Here is a 16,589-nt window from a genome sequence, read left to right as displayed (position 1 = left end):
GGGCACCAGGACATTGATCACAGAGCACCAGCACATTGATCACAGGGCACCAGCACATTGATCACATGGCACCAGCACATTGATCACAGGGCACCAGCATATTTATCACAGGGCACCAGCACATTGATCACAGGGCACCAGCACATTGATCACAGGGCACCAGCACATTGATCACAGGGCACCACCACATTGATCACAGGGCACCACCACATTGATCGCATGGTACCACCACATTGATCACTGGGCACCAGAACATTGATCACAGGGCACCAGCACATTGATCACAGGGCACAAGCACATTGATCAAAGGGCACCAGCACATTGATCACATGGCACCAGCACATTGATCACTGGTCACCAGCACATTGATCACACTTCACCAGCACATTGATCACAGGTCACCAGCACATTGATCAAATTGCACCAGCACATTGATCACAGAGCACCAGCACATTGATCACAGGGCACCAGCACATTGATCACAGGGCACCAGCACATTGATCACAGGGCACCAGCACATTGATCACAGGGCACCACCACATTGATCGCAGGGTACCACCACATTGATCACAGGGCACCACCACAGTGATCACGGGGCACCACCACATTGATCACAGGGCACCAGCACATTTATGACAGGGTACCAGCACATTGATCACATGGCACCAGCACATTGATCACAGGGCACCAGCATATTTATCACAGGGCACCAGCACATTGATCACATGGCACCAGCACATTGATCACAGGGCACCAGCACATTGATCACAGGGCACCGGCACATTGATCACAGGGCACCACCACATTGATCGCATGGTACCACCACATTGATCACAGGGCACCACCACAGTGATCACAGGGCACCACCACATTGATCTTAGGTCACCAGCACATTTATGACAGGGCACCAGCACATTGATCACAGGACACCAGCACATTGATCACAGGGCACCAGCACATTTATGACAGGGTACCAGCACATTGATCACAGGGCACCAGCGCATTGATCACAGGGCACCACCACATTGATCACAGGGCTCCAGCACATTGATCACATGGCACCAGCACATTGATCACAGGGCACCAGCACATTGATCACAGTGCACCAGCACATTGATCACATGGCACCAGCACATTGATCACAGGGCATCAGCACATTTATGACAGGGTACCAGCACATTGATCACTGGGTACCAGCACATTGATCACAGGGCACCAGCACATTGATCACAGGGCACCAGCACATTGATCACATGGCACCAGCACATTGATCACAGGGCACAAGCACATTGATCACAGGGCACTAGCACATTGATCACATGGCACCAGCACATTGATCACAGGGCACCAGCACATTGATCACAGGGTACCAGCACATTCATCACAGGGCACCAGCACATTGATCACAGGGCACCAGCACATTGATCACAGGGCACCAGCACATTGATCACTGGTCACCAGCAGATTGATCGCAGGTCACCAGCACATTGATCACAGGGCACCAGCACGTTGATCACTGGTCACCAGCACATTGATCGCAGGTCACCAGCACATTGATCACAGGGCACCAGGACATTGATCACAGAGCACCAGCACATTGATCACAGGGCACCAGCACATTGATCACATGGCACCAGCATATTGATCACAGGGCACCAGCACATTGATCACAGGGCACCAGCACATTGATCACAGGACACCAGCACATTTATCACAGGGCACCAGCACATTGATCACAGGGCACCAGCACATTGATCACAGGGCACCAGCACATTGATCACATGGCACCAGCACATTGATCACAGGGCACCAGCACATTTATCACAGGGCACCAGCACATTGATCACAAGGCACCAGCACATTGATCACAGGGCACCAGCACATTGATCACATGGCACCAGCACATTGATCGCAGGCCACCAGCACATTGATCGCAGGTCACCAGCACCTTGATCACAGGGCACCAGCACATTGATCAAATGGCACCTGCACATTGATCACATGGCACCAGCACATTGATCACAGGGCACCAGCACATTGATCGCAGGTCACCAGCACATTGATCACATGGCACCAGCACGTTGATCAAATGGCACCAGCACATTGATCACATGGAACCATCACATTGATCACAGGGCACCAGCACATTGATCACATGGCACCAGCACATTGATCAAATGGCACCAGCACATTGATCACATGGCACCAGCACATTGATCAAATGGCACCGGCACATTGATCACATTGCACCAGCACATTGATCACAGGGCACCAGCACATTGATCACATGGCACCAGCACATTGATCAAATGGCACCAGCACATTGATCACATGGAACCAGCACATTGATCAAATGGCACCAGCACATTGATCACATGGCACCAGCACATTGATCACATGGCACCAGCACATTGATCACATGGCACTAGCACATTGATCACAGGGCACCAGCACATTGATCACATGGCACCAGCACATTGATCAAATGGCACCAGCACATTGATCACATGGCACCAGCACATTGATCACATGGCACCAGCACATTGATCACATGGCACCAGCACATTGATCACAGGGCACCAGCACATTGATCACATGGCACCAGCACATTTATCACATGGCACCAGCACATTTATCACATGGCACCAGCACATTGATCACAGGGCACCAGCACATTGATCAAATGGCACCAGCACATTGATCACAGGGCACCAGCAGATTGATCACATGGCACCAGCACATTGATCACATGGCACCAGCACATTGATCACATGGCACCAGCACATTGATCACAGGGCACAAGCACATTGATCACATGGCACCAGCACATTGATCACAGGGCACCAGCACATTGATCACAGGGCACCAGCACATTGATCACAGGGCACAAGCACATTGATCACATGGCACCAGCACATTGATCACAGGGCACCAGCACATTGATCACAGGGCACCAGCACATTGATCACATGGCACCAGCACATTGATCACAGGGCACAAGCACATTGATCACATGGCACCAGCACATTGATCACAGGGCACCAGCACATTGATCACAGGGCATCAGCACATTGATCACATGCCACCAGCACATTGATCACAGGGCACCAGCACATTGATCACATGGCACCAGCACATTGATCACAGGGCACCAGCACATTGATCACATGGCACCAGCACATTGATCACAGGGCACCAGCACATTGATCACATGACACCAGCACATTGATCACAGGGCACCAGCACATTGATCACAGGGCACCAGCACATTGATCAAATGGCACCAGCACATTGATCTCATGGCACCAGCACATTGATCACAGGGCACCAGCACATTGATCACAGGGCACCAGCACATTGATCACATGGCACCAGCACATTGATCACAGGGCACCAGCACATTGATCACAGGGCACCAGCACATTGATCACATGGCACCAGCACATTGATCACAGGGCACCAGCACATGCCAGAAGTTGCATGAAAGTTTCCCTACTTACAGTACACTAGAATTTAAATTTCGATGCCTTCTGCTTGATGCGTTCTGAAGCTGTAAACAAAACATTGGAAGAAAAACCAGAACAAAAATTTAAAGAACTACATGATAGCAACCTTCAGGAACGTAATTAAATAACAAACGTTATTTAATTACGTTATTAATATTTTCTTACAGTACATGGGTAGCCGGGTAGAGACCTTGCAGCATGTAACTTTTATCATAAACAAGGACACACAGTGAATTAGCCAAGGAGTTCTTGAAACAGGTGGAAATTGTCATGATTTCCAAAGGCATACATAGTTATAAATTATGAAATTCTTACCTGGCCATCACGTGAGTGAGCACTCTTGGAACTTCTGCTGCCGTTATTGTTGTTGGGGGAAGAGCTGTCTGTACAGGAGTCCAAAGAATCTTTTGGCTCTTTTCGGGGTTCCACAGTTTCAATAGGGTTCCATAGTAATGGGATTTTTCCTTCCATGTTCGGTCTGAGATGCACTTCACTTACTCTTCACTTGCAAATCCACATGTGTTGGAGGGTGAATGGCGGGAAAATGCCGACTAGAAACACATTTTGAGCAGAGATTCGATTGGGACACTATTTTGAGCTCAAATGATTTTTATCGTGATTTGTAAGAGCTTTAACCTTTGAAAAGAACAATGACCAGATAAAAACTGTACCATGATGGTTGTGCTGAACTTGACCAGATCCACAGTATCAGAGAAACAAAACACTCCTCACTGACGTCTATCAAAACCAATAAAATCTAAAAAACCAGCTATACTAAAATTTAACTAATCTGCAGTACTGACATCTAACAAACCCGCAGGACTAACATCTAACAAACCCGCAGGACTAACATCTAACAAACCCGCAGGACTAACATCTAACAAACCCGCAGGACTAACATCTAACAAACCCGCAGGACTAACATCTAACAAACGCACTGTACTAAAGTCTAATAAACCTACAGTACTGAAATTGATATCTATCAAATCCACTGTACTGAATTCTATAAACCCACACAACTGAAATATCACATATCTACAGAATTGAAATATCAGAATGTTTACCACACAAAACTTCAGACTACACAGTCCCACAATCTAACAAATGCACAAAACTGAAATCTTTAAATTAATCAAAATCACAATACTGCAACCATATATTTAAAAAAAAGTACTGAAATATAAGACCCACATTACGGGTATGTTTAAATCTTTATATTTAAACATAATATGCTCGTATTACAGCTCATGATCAGGAAATAAAATGGAGACCTACTTGTCAAAAAACATGTAACCAGGACATCATCCCGCTGCCCTCCAGCTCTAGGGAAGTTAAAAAGTGGATTAGAAAAGCAAAACGGAACTATGAAGTTAAAGTTGCTAGTGATTCGAAAACTAATCTGAAAGGTATTTTCCAGGTTTATAGAACAAAAGTTAGAGAAAAGATAGGTCCCCTTAGAAATATCTCTGGGCATCTTACTGACAAGGAGAATGAAATGTGCTCGATTTTTAATAATTATTTTCTTTTGGTTTTCAAACAAGAAGACACTAATAATACCCCAAAAATTCACTTTTACAGTGGGCCTGAAGAAGGTATATTATGTAATATCACAGTCACTAGCGATATAGACAGACTGAAGCAAAACAAATCCCCGGGTCCTGATGAACTTTTTTCAAGGGCTCTTAAGGAGTGTAAAATTTAACTTTGTGAACCATTGACTAATAGTATTAATATATCTCTTCAAACAGGTGTCGTTTATGATATGTGGAAGATGATCAATGTAATTCCTATTTTTAAAGCAGAAGACAAGTCGTTATCATCAAATTACTGCCCAGTAAGCCTAACTTCAATTGCAGGCAAATTACTAGAACCAGTTATAGCTGATACTATGAGAAGTCATCATGATAAGCATAATTTGATTAATGATATTCAGCATAGATTCACGAGGGGGCGTTCCTGCCTAACTAATTTTTTGTCTTCAGATTTTGAGGCCGATGATCATGATAAAGAATTCGACATTGTTTATCTGGATTTTAGTAAGGCATTTGATAGAGTACCACATCAGAGACTGTTAAAGATAGTGCAAGCTCATGGCACTGGGGGAAAAGTGCTGTCATGGATCCAGTCATTGTTTACCAACAGAAAGCAGAGAGTGCATAAATGCGGTTAAATCTGAGGGAGTATCTGTAATAAGTGGCTTTCCACAGGGAACAGTTTTAGGCCCGTTGTTGTTTATAATATATATCAATGACCTTGATGACGGAATTACTAATTATATGAGCAAATTCGCTGATGGCACGAAGATAGGTAAGATAATCGATTCAGACCTAGATGGGGTGGCCCGGTGGCCTGGTGGCTAAAGCTTCCGCTTCACACACGGAGGGCCCGGGTTCGATTCCCGGCGGGTGGAAACATTTCGACACGTTTCCTTACACCTGTTGTCCTGTTCACCTAGCAGCAAATAGGTACCTGGGTGTCAGTCGACTGGTGTGGGTCGCATCCTGGGGGACAAGATTAAGGACCCCAATGGAAATAAGTTAGACAGTCCTCGATGACGCACTGACTTTCTTGGGTTATCCTGGGTGGCTAACCCTCCGGGGTTAAAAATCCGAACGAAATCTTATCTTATCTCTTATGTCACGGAACTCCAGGAGGATTTAGACAAACTCTGTTCATGGTCAGAAAGGTGGCAGATGGAGTTCAAAGTAGATAAATGCAAAGTTTTGAAGCTCGGGAATGTTCATAACCCTAGCATTTATCAGCTAAATAATGTAGAAGTTAGTCGAACAGAATGCGAGAAGGACTTTGGGGTTATGATAAGCAACAGCCTTAAACCAAGACAACAGTTCCTAAGCATAGGTAATAGGGCAAATAGATTACTGGGATTTATATCAAGAATGTGAGTACCAGAAGTCCAGCAGTTATACTACAGCAATATATATCATTAGTAAGGCCTCACCTAGATTACGCAGCTCAGTTCTGGTCTCCATATTATAGAATGGATACAAATTCGTTAGAAAACTCAGAGAAGAATAACAAAATTAATAAATAGCATTAGAAATCTTCCGTATGAAGAAAGATTGAAGTTCCTTAAATTACATTCATTTGTAAGACGAAGAATGAGGGGAGACATGATCGAAGTGTATAAGTGGAAGATGGTATTAACAAAGGGGATATAAATAACGTCTTGAGGATATCTCTTCAAGAAAGAACCCGCAATAATGGATTCAAATTAGATAAGTTTATATATAGAAAGGTTACAAGAACATAAGAACATAAGAACGAAGGAACACTGCAGAAGGCCTACTGGCCCATGCGAGGCAGGTCCAAGTCTCCTACCGGCTTAAGCCAATGCACCCAACCTAGTCAGGTCAGGTCACATTGACTTAAGGGAGGAACACGGCAACCGACCTGGTAGCACAAGCTATCAGGTCTAACTCACACCCACCCACATCCACTCATGTATTTATCCAACCTATTTTTAAAGCTACACAACGTTCCGGCCTCTATAACGGTACTTGGGAGTTTGTTCCACTCATCCACAACTCTATTACCAAACCAGTACTTTCCTATATCCTTCCTGAATCTGAATTTTTCCAACTTAAAACCATTGCTGCGAGTCCTGTCTAGGCTAGATATTTTCAGCACACTATTTACATCCCCTTTATTTATTCCTGTCTTCCATTTATACACCTCAATCATATCCCCCCTAATTCTACGTCTTTCTAGAGAGTGCAGATTCAGGGCCCTTAGTCTATCCTCATAGGGAAGGTTTCTGATACATGGGATCAACTTTGTCATCCTCCTTTGTACATTTTCCAGAGAATTTATATCCATTCTGTAATAAGGTGACCAAAACTGTGCAGCATAATCTAAATGAGGCCTAACCAAGGATGTATAGAGTTGAAGAACAACCTGAGGACTCCTATTATTTATGCTTCTTGATATGAAGCCAAGGATTCTATTAGCTTTATTGCGAACACTTATGCACTGTTGTCTTGGTTTCAGATTACTGCTAACCAGAACTCCTAAATCTTTTTCGCAATCCGTAATATTAAGATCTACATTATTTAGTTTATATGTGGCATGGTTATTGTCCTGTCCAACATTTAGAACTTTGCATTTGTCTATATTAAACTGCATCTGCCACTTCTCCGACCACTGCATCAGTCTATTCAAATCTTCCTGGAGTGCTCGAATGTCCTCGTCAGAATGAATTCGACGGCCTATTTTGGTGTCATCGGCAAACTTGCCGATGTCGCTCTTTATGCCCTCATCTATGTCGTTTATGTAGATTGTGAACAGCAGGGGGCCCAACACTGACCCCTGTGGAACACCGCTCGTGACACTTCCCCACTCTGATTTCTCCCCATTTATGCAAACTCTCTGCTGCCTATTTGTCAACCATGCCTCTATCCAGGAAAAAATTTCTCCTCCTATTCCATGTGCTTTAATTTTCCTCAATAGTCTCTGATGTGGGACCCTGTCAAAAGCCTTACTGAAGTCCATATACACAATATCATATTCATTACCATGATCTACCTCCTCAAATACCTTAGTGAAAAAAGTTAATAAATTCGTAAGGCAGGAACGCCCCTTTGTAAAACCATGCTGAGACTCGTTGATTAATTTATGCTTTTCAAGGTGGCTACGAACTGCCTCGGCAATTATTGATTCCATAAATTTTCCCACTATGGAGGTTAGGCTTATTGGTCTATAGTTCGAAGCTAAGGACCTGTCACCTGTTTTGAAAATAGGTATCACATTTGCCATTTTCCACTTATCTGGCACCATGCCAGTTTGTAGTGATATGTTGAAAAGATTAGCCAAAGGTGTGCTAAGCTCCTCTTTACATTCCTTTAGAACCCTTGCATACAGTTCATCAGGGCCTGGGGATTTGTTAGGTTTTAATTTATCTATTTGCCTAAGGACCATGTCACTTGTGACCCTAATAGTACACAGTTTATTATCGTCCTGTTCTACATAATTTATCATTACTGGAATATCGCTGGTATCCTCCTGTGTAAAAACTGAGAGGAAGTATGTGTTAAAAATTCTACACATTTCCTTATCACTGTCAGTGAGCTGACCCGAGGAACTTTTGAGTGGGCCTATCTTGTCCCTGATCTTACTTCTGTATACCTGAAAGAATCCTTTTGGGTTAGTCTTCGATTCTCTTGCAACTTTAACCTCATAATCTCTTTTTGCTTTTCTAATTCCCTTTTTTATTTCTCTCTTTAACTGAATATATCGATTTCTCAATTGCCCCTCTCCTCTTTTGATTTGCCTATATATGCCTCTCTTTTGACCAATCAGATATTTTAATCTATTGTTCATCCATTTAGGATCATTTTTGTTTGATCTGATTTCCCTATTTGGAACATAATTTGACTGAGCAGCTAGAACTATGCCCTGGAAAGCATCATATCGGCAACCATCACCACCTACCTGACCCTTAGTCAGGTCATTCCAGTTCAGCCCACCTAAGTAATTTTTCAGTCCTATGAAATCAGCCAAGCGAAAGTCAGGGACGGAGACTTGATTGCCATTATTAGGGGAATTCCATGATATATTAAAACTGAGTGATTTGTGATCACTTTCCCCAAGCTCATCATTAACCTCAAGATTATTAATTAGTGTTTCCCTACTGGCAAGAACCAAGTCAAGGAGGTTATTTCCCCTAGTTGGCTCTGTCACAAACTGTTTTAAAAAACAATCCTGGATCGTATCAAGAAAGTCACCTGACTCTAAATTTCCTGTCAAATTGCTCCAGTCAATCTGTCTATAGTTGAAATCTCCCATTAGCACAACATTTTCGTATGTAGATGCCTTACGAATTTCGTCCCATAGAAGTTTACTGCACTCCCTATCAAGATTTGGGGCCCTGTAAATCACACCCAAAATTAGTTTTTCTCGGCCCTCGAGAAGCTGTAACCAAACAGATTCAGTGGCTGACGCTTCTAATTTAATATCTTGTCTAACACAACAATTTAAATTGTCTCTGACATACATCGCTACTCCACCACCTTTCCTGTTGACCCTGTCAGTGTGGAATAATTTATAGCCTTGTATGTGACATTCAGAGGGCATCTCTCTATCTTTCAGATTGAGCCAGGTCTCTGTTATAACAATAATATCTATGTCTCCTGCACTTGCAATTAATCTTAGCTCATCTATCTTATTTCTTACACTCCTGCTATTAGTATAGTAAACCTTAAGGGAGCTAGTCCCTTGCTGCCCTCTGCTGTCCCCCTTTGTTTGCTGACCTGATCTATTGTCTTTATTTATAACTTCATGCTGAATGCCTTTTATACATTTACTGTTTCCAACCCAAGTGTTGCAACCTGCTTGTTTCCCACACACACCCATACCTCTATCTTCCATCAGTTTAAAATCATAGGCATTTCACCAATGGCCTTCTCAATCGAGTCTGCAAGTGCTACCACCCCAGCCCCAGAGAGATGTACCCCATCCCTTGCATACATATCATGTTTGCCATAAAAGTTGTTCCAGTTGTCAATGAATGGGATTGCAAGTTCCTTGCAGTATCTGTCTAGCCAGCAATTTACACCAATTGCCCTAGACAACCATTCATTTCCTACTCCCCTTCTAGGCAAGATGCTACATATGATTGGGATCCCTCCCTTAGACTTAATGAAATCTATAGCTCACCTGTACTTATCTAGCAGCTCTTCTCTCCTACCCTTCCCAATATCATTTCCACCAGCACTGAGACAGATAATGGGCTTGCTCCCATTACCTGACATGATATTATCCAGCCTGTTGACAATGTCCCCAACACCAGCTCCAGGGAAGCACACTCTATCTCTCATCTTCTTATTCCTATTACAAAAAGCACGGTCAATGTATCTTACCTGAGAGTCACCAACCACAAGAATGCGCTTACCTCCATTAGCAGGGGCAGTAGTACCCTTACCTTCACTGGCCACTGAAGTACATTCATCCTGAAGAACAGAGAAGCGATTTCCTACCTTCAGATCTTCACTCTTAACTTTCCTTACTCTGATGCGCCTTCCATTACTGTGAACTACTCGCCACTTGTAGCAGGTGCTGGGCTGCACCTCACTGCTGGTAGCCGTTGCTGCCTCCCCAACTACAGCCTCCTCACAGCGAGAGACAGACTGCACCTCGCTGCTAGAAGCCTCATTCCCCACAACTCCAGCCACCTCACACTCTCTCCCATACCCATTGAGGTGGACCTTCAGCCTCCTAATCTCCTCCTGGAGAAGCAAGACCTCCTCCTTCAACTCTCCAACCTCAATTTTTAAAACACTGCAGAAGCAAGCCATGCTTTGTAACCGTCCACACTAATCCCCAAGGCAGCTCAGGGTCTGTGACCTCACGTGACGACTGACCACTGAGTAAGTATTGATTGGGAAATAGGGTAGTTGATGAGTGGAACAGTCTGCCTAGTAGGGTTATTGAGGCTGAAACCTTGGGTAGTTTCAAGTTTAGGTTGGATAAATACATTAATGAGAGGGGTTGGATTTGAGTGGGACTTACACACGAGTAAAATACATATATCAAATTTTATTACTTGGTGTTGAAAACGGGTTGGGCAAATATTCTGTTAGTGGGATCAATTTGTGTACGACCTGCCTAGTGTGGGCCAACAGGCTTGATGCATTGTTCCTCCTTTCTTATATTCTTATGTTCTTAGTGCAGATCCAGTTACAAATCCTAACAGACTTCATTGCAGACTCGGCTAAAGACTACCACAGCCACCATTATAGATTTAGATTTAGTAGAGTAAGAGTCTACGTCTGAGGACAGTGTTGGTTCAGTTTAAGAAATAGCTGCTAGTGGTGATTCTGGTATGGTTGCAGACGTTAGCTTCGTAAATTGAGAACTCAGCTCCCACAAATGCTACCCAACTGAAAGCATAATTTTGCAAATTGTATCCTTTGGGTATCTGTAGGCATGGAATATCTGGGTAAACTAATGGGACGTGCAACTTTGACCACCAAGAAAAAAAATTGCCGCGATTTGCTGTCCGAAGGAGTGTGGCCTGGTGGCTAAAGCTCCCGCTTCACACACGGAGGGCCCGGGTTCGATTCCCGGCGGGTGGAAACATTCGACACGTTTCCTTACACCTGTTGTCCTGTTCACCTAGCAGCAAATAGGTACCTGGGTGTTAGTCGACTGGTGTGGGTCGCATCCTGGGGGACAAGATTAAGGACCCCAATGGAAATAAGTTAGACAGTCCTCGATGACGCACTGACTTTCTTGGGTTATCCTGGGTGGCTAACCCTCCGGGGTTAAAAATCCGAACGAAATCTTATCTTATCTTATCTTACCACAAAATACGCCATACATCATTTCAAAATAGTTACAGCCATCCCATAGAAAGAGATTTTCTAGTGCCAGGAAACGGAAAAAAATGGAAAGAAATTACAAAAATATTCCACCACCTCAGAGCCATGTTGGACTAGAGGCACAAGCAGTACCTCCCCCCCCCTCCCCTCCAGAAAAACAAAAACTGATGCCAACAAAAGTATCCCACCCAACAAACAAGGAATGCAACTCCATTTGTATTTGCGAATATACAGCATCTTAAGCCATCCACCAATAACAAAATACCTCTCATCAGTGGACTCTTCGAAGAGTCAAATGAGATGTTTGCAGCCTTCACAGAGACTCACATAAAAGATCACTTTGACAACGAAATATGGATAACAGGGTACAACTTTTTAGATGCAACAGAAAGAGCAAGCAACAAGAACAGGACTGGGAGGGATGATGGCCTGTCGCTCATTTATACACAGATATTAAACACTACAAATGATGCAGTTGAAATTATATTGGAAGAATATAATAAATAATGTTACAGTTCAGATAATGCTTTGAGGCATCTCAGATAAAAAGTCACATGCACATGACTTGATTGAATCTATGCAATAAATTCACCCTAAGGAGCCTATCTGAAATTAGGAAGGAATCACCGACTTGGAAAGTAGAAAATATTGAACTTAAGTTGTTAAATGATTCGTACAGGATCCAAGAGAGACTGAAGGAGCTAAAAGCAAATAATGAAATTGTAAGAAATCCAAAATATTTCAATTCATATTCCAAAAACAATGAAAAAAGCGCATCCAGTATGGAGCCCTTGCTCAATCAATATGGGACTTACACTGACAACAAGAACAAAGATATGAGTGAGATACTGAAGTCTCAGTATGATTCTAATGTTTAGCGAGCTATTAATCAGACTAAAGATGAACAACCTGAATAAGTTTTTCATGAATGATCCTCAAAACCCTGCCAGTGAATGTCAAATTTCTGACTTAACCCTAACGCCAATGGACTTTGAAAAATCCATCATCAGTTTCCCATGCCCAGATTCGTGGAACTCTGTGTTTATCAAGAGCTGCCGGAAACCCCTTTCACGGGCCTTAGATATTCTACGGAGAGGGAGGCTGGACACTGGTACCATCTCACAGTCACTACATAAACCTGGTTACAAATAATTATAGACCTATAGCTATAGGGCTCTGGTGGCCTGTTGGTTAACGCTCTCGCTTCACACGGTGAGGGCCTGGGTTCGATTCCCAGCCAGAGTAGAAACATTGGACGTGTTTCTTTCCACCTGTTGTCTATGTTCCCCATCAGTAAAATGGGTACCTGGGTGTTAGTCGACTGGTGTGTGGTCGCATCCTGGGACACTGACCTAAGGAGGCCTGGTCACAGACCGGGCCGCGGGGGCGTTGACCACCGGAACTCTCTCCAGATAAACTCCAGATAACGTCCCACATAATAAAGATATTTGAAATAGTTCTAAACAGCACGCTCGCCACCACTTAGAATTCCCAACAATTGTAGAACCCAGAGCAACATTGGTTTAGAGCAGGTTGCTCTGCTGGACCATTATAACATTGTTTGGACGACAAACACAATACCGATGTTGTAGACACAAACTTACAAAAGGGCTTTGACAAGTGTGATCTTGGTGTAATAGCGCACAAAATGTGCGATAAAGGAATAACTAGAAAAGTGGGTAGATGGATCTTCAATTATCTAACCTATATAACACAAAGAGTAATAGTAAACAGAGTTGAGCTGGAAGATGCTACAGTGAAAAGTTCAGGTCATCAAGACACAGACAGAGACATAGACCACAGAACCTTGCTTTCTTGTGCAGACCATACTAGAACCTGCATGTGAGTGGACATAAAAATTTTTTACAGTGGGCTGCAGAAATCAATATGATGTTTAGTGACGACAAATTTCAGTTACTCAGTTATGGAAAACTTGGGGAATTATTATCTAGAGCCAAGTATGCTTTAGTATACTAGAGCCGAGGATACTAGAAACTAACCACACAGTAGAGCGAAAAAATAGTGTATATTATTTGAAAGTGTTAATGTCAGAAGATCTCACTTTCAAAGATCACAACAGTGTCATTAACACATTATTGAGGAAAATGATGGAATGAATAATGAAAGCCTTCAAGGCAAGGGATTCCATGTCAATGATGATCTTTTCTAAGTCACTTGTTTTCTAAGTCACTTGTTTTCTAAGTCACTTGTTTTCTAAGTCACTTGTTTTCTAAGTCACTTGTTTTCTAAGTCACTTGTTTTCTCTGGACTACATCAGCAGCGCCATTCAGTGCAGGTGAAATCGCGTATCTAGAGAATGTACAGAGAAATTTCAGTGCACATATAAGTTCAGTGAAGCACCTTAATTACTGGGAATGTTTACATTCTCTTGCCCTCTACTCCCTGGATAGCAGGAGAAAGAGATACATCGTAATCTACAAGGCAGATATACCCCCAGTGAAAGCAGGGACCCCACAAGTACTCTTAAGAAAAAACACAGTAAATGTCTGAAGCCTAATACTCTACAATATGCAGAAGGAGAGTTACTAGTGGACCCCTGGCATCCTTCATGGGAAAATGGGACAGGAACCTAAAACCAGTGCCCGATCAGCCGGTCTGTGGTTCGAACGTTGGATTGCGTGCAGCCAACAGTTACAGCCTGCTTGATCAGGCCTTGATCCACCAGAAGGCCTGGTGAAGGGCTGGGCTGACCCATGGAATGACCTGCAGGTACGTTGACCCTACATACAGAAATCTAACAAAACCACAATATTGAAATTTTGAAATCAATAAAATCCACCGTGCTGAAGTCTGACACACACAGCACTGAATGCCAACAAAACACCAGTACTAAAATTTACTAAACCCAGATTAGTGAAGCTTCACTAAAACGGTCAATGTCCGAACTGTTACCTCCGTTCACTGTCACCAGATGTTAATGCCGGCACTGTTATTTGCGTTCTCTGTCGCCAACGGTCAGTACCGGCACTGTTACTTCCGTTCACTATCACCAACAGTCAGTACCAGCACTGTTACTTCCGTTCACTATCACCAACAGTCAGTACCAGCACTGTTACCTTCGTTCACTATCACCAACGGTCAGTACCGGCACTGTTACCTGCGTTCACTGTCACAAACGGTCAATGCCGACACTGCTACCTTCGTTCACTGTCACCAACGGTCAGTGCCGGCACTGTTACCTGCGTTCACAGTCACCAACGGTCAGTGCCGGCACTGTTACCTGCGTTCACAGTCACCAACGGTCAGTGCCGGCACTGATACCAGCATTCACAGTCACCAACGGTTAGTGCCGGCACTGTTACCAGCATTCACAGTCACCAACGGTCAGTGCCGGCACTGTTATCTGCGTTCACTGTCACCAACGGTCAGTGCCGGCACTGTTACCTGCGTTCACAGTCACCAACGGTCAGTGCCGGCACTGTTACCTGCGTTCACAGTCACCAACGGTCAGTGCCGGCACTGTTACCTGCGTTCACAGTCACCAACGTCTTGGTGTTTACTGAGACCTGATGAACACAGTCACTTGAGATGTTGAGGGAAGCCATCTATATTACACCCTCCCCCCCTCCCACTCTCCCTCCCCCCTCCCACTCTCCCTCCCCCCTCCCATCCATCCCTCCCTCCCTCCCACTCTCCCTCCCCCCTCCCATCCATCCCTCCCTCCCTCCCACTCTCCCTCCCCCCTCCCATCCATCCCTCCCTCCCTCCCACTCTCCCTCCCCCCTCCCATCCATCCCTCCCTCCCTCCCACTCTCCCTCCCCCCTCCCATCCATCCCCTCCCTCCCTCCCACTCTCCCTCCCCCCTCCCATCCATCCCTCCCCCCCTCCCACTCTCCCTCCCCCCTCCCATCCATCCCTCCCTCCCTCCCACTCTCCCTCCCCCCCTCCCATCCATCCCTCCCTCCCTCCCACTCTCCCTCCCTCCCTCCCATCCATCCCTCCCCCCTCCCACTCTCCCTCCCCCCCTCCCATCCATCCCTCCCCCCCTCCCACTCTCCCTCCCCCCCTCCCATCCATCCCTCCCTCCCTCCCACTCTCCCTCCCCCCCTCCCATCCATCCCTCCCTCCCTCCCACTCTCCCTCCCCCCTCCCATCCATCCCTCCCTCCCTCCCACTCTCCCTCCCCCCTCCCATCCATCCCTCTCTCCCTCCCACTCTCCCTCCCCCCCTCCCATCCATCCCTCCCTCCCTCCCACTCTCCCTCCCCCCCTCCCATCCATCCCTCCCTCCCTCCCACTCTCCCTCCCCCCCTCCCATCCATCCCTCCCTCCCTCCCTCCCACTCTCCCTCCCTCCCTCCCATCCATCCATCCCTCCCTCCCACTCTCCCTCCCTCCCTCCCATCCATCCATCCCTCCCTCCCACTCTCCCTCCCTCCCTCCCACATTCCCTTCATCCCTCCCTTCCCCTTCCCTCCCTCCCACACTCCCTTCATCCCTCCCTTCCCCTTCCCTCCATCTCTCTCTCCCACTGTCCCTTCATCCCTCCCTCCCTCTCACTCTCCCATCCTCTCTCCCATTATCTCTCCATCCCTCCCACCACACAATAACCAAATTCTGTAAACTCAGCATTGTAATCCTTACCTACCATCCAGCCTTTCCTTCATCCCTCCCCTCCATCTCTCCCTCCCTCCCTCCCTCCCTCCCTCCCTCCCTCCCTCCATCCAACCCTCTCACTCCCCCACCTTCCCTCTCTTCCTCCATTACCACTCTACCTCTCTTTCTCT

The 16,589-nt window shown here is 45.3% G+C and overlaps 1 long non-coding RNA gene across 3 annotated transcripts in view; it reads right to left on the bottom strand.

Moving 5' to 3' along the window:
- Positions 1–15,400, bottom strand: part of LOC138851285 (uncharacterized) — a 117,307-nt gene extending 101,907 nt beyond the window's left edge. Inside the window, exons 1-2 of one of the 3 annotated variants that reach the window (XR_011391120.1) lie at positions 15,330–15,400; positions 3,822–4,142 (exon numbers count right to left, since the gene is read on the bottom strand). This is a non-coding gene — a long non-coding RNA (uncharacterized lncRNA). The other 2 variants (XR_011391118.1, XR_011391119.1) reach the window with 2 other exon arrangements.
- Positions 15,401–16,589: the final 1,189 nt, after the last annotated feature.

Source organism: Cherax quadricarinatus, unplaced genomic scaffold (assembly GCF_038502225.1).
Source record: "Cherax quadricarinatus isolate ZL_2023a unplaced genomic scaffold, ASM3850222v1 Contig247, whole genome shotgun sequence".
In the NCBI taxonomy this organism is placed as follows: domain Eukaryota; kingdom Metazoa; phylum Arthropoda; class Malacostraca; order Decapoda; family Parastacidae; genus Cherax; species Cherax quadricarinatus.
Note: the sequence above shows the minus strand (reverse complement) of the source record. Positions and strands in the feature narration are given on the sequence as shown.